Source organism: Propithecus coquereli, unplaced genomic scaffold (genome assembly GCF_000956105.1).
Source record: "Propithecus coquereli isolate 6110/MARCELLA unplaced genomic scaffold, Pcoq_1.0 Scaffold9, whole genome shotgun sequence".
In the NCBI taxonomy this organism is placed as follows: domain Eukaryota; kingdom Metazoa; phylum Chordata; class Mammalia; order Primates; family Indriidae; genus Propithecus; species Propithecus coquereli.
The window spans coordinates 12,648,557-12,650,155 of NW_012155284.1; positions in this window are offsets into that span (position 1 = coordinate 12,648,557).

Below are 1,599 nucleotides of genomic sequence, written 5' to 3' on the forward strand. Positions count from 1 at the left end.
GTCTAGGTGGAGTGAGAAGTGGCTGGTGAGTCTCATTAACTGGAGGGTTGGCATTGGAATCATAGGGTTCAGACCTGAAATTTCAGGATTTTGTGTATTATATATGCCCATTTCTGGCATGTTATTCATTGATGACAATTTGTGTGAAGGAGCTAAAGGGCAGTTGTCATCCGAGTCAATCACAGTCTTTATGTTATCATGGTATAATCAGGTAGAAATGGGCATTACAAAGTTGGACATTTGAGACATCATAACGTACATTTAAGATATCATACATCAAGCAATCTCCAGAAGTCTTCTAGCACAACTGTCCTCCAGAGCCTATCTCTTCCCAAACCTGTTTGCCTCAAGATGGTGCAATTTAATGGAAGCAGCAACATCTGGACCTGCCACTAGGCCCACCAGGTAGAATGGAATCTGGGGGAACCTGAGGTTCCTCGAGGGCAGCCCTGCATGGGTGACTGAACCATGCATGGTGGAAAGCTTCAGAAAGTTCACATGAAGAGAACACACCTGGCTACATTCCACAGATTCATTCAAGGGCTCCTGCCCCAGGCTGTATTAAATTGGAGGGGCTGTGTTGAGGCTAATGGGGTTTCTAGAAGCATTGAGAGGTAGTGGTGGCTACGACTGAGCTCACTGTTAGTCCTTTTGTTGAGTATGAGTAATTCTCTAAGATTCTGCCAACCCCTGTTGCTGCCTGGACCTTGAGACATGGGAAGGGGTGATCTGAAGCCCATGCCACATTCCTGCTGAGAGTGCTGACAAAATGCAAGGGCACTATCTTCTACTGAGCCGGCAGCATCTCTGAGCTACCTGAATGTAATTCACCATCTCCTCAGGGCACACTCAGCCTCTCATCTTTTAAGGTATCATCTGAAGGTTGGATCCCATGTTGATGTTTACATGGACATCTTTCTTGATGATATTAAGGACCATACCAAACTCAAATTCCCAACCAGGGCCCATATGTGGGGTATTGCTTGCTGGGTGCACCCCTTCATGCTGGCCAGGGGTATGCTTTGTTCCTTTTTGTTTTTCTCTGCCATGGAAATTGGTCTTAGAGCTTCAGCATTCTGTGGCTATACCTCCTGCTGACAAAATCTCCCATCTCTAGGACACACAATACCACAAGGGCTGCCATACTGCATTGCTTACCCTGGAGCTGAGGAATGCAGGAACCACATTCTCAAAGGCAAGCCTCACCTTGCAGGACATTCAATTTGTTAGTTTTTCTACATTGGCACACAGAAGAATTTTGTAAAAATGATCTCTGACTCCAAACTAGAAATGAATGTCTAGATCAAAATTGAGCTGACACTAGCTAGTTTCACATTCCATTTTTGGAGGCAGGGTAGGGATGAGAAGGGGAGTGGAGGGGAGAGGGGGATTTCATTCAGGGTCTGACCCAGCTGCCACCTTCTCACCTCTCCCTGGGTGCAGCTCTAAAGTGTCTTGACTCATACAAGGGACCATGTAAAAGAAGCATATGGGAAATAAGCTTGGAAAGGTAGGTTGCGACAAAATTTAGGAAAGCCTTAAATGCTAGATTATAGATTTGAATTTTTTTTTAGTAGGGAGTAGGGAACTACTGAAGAT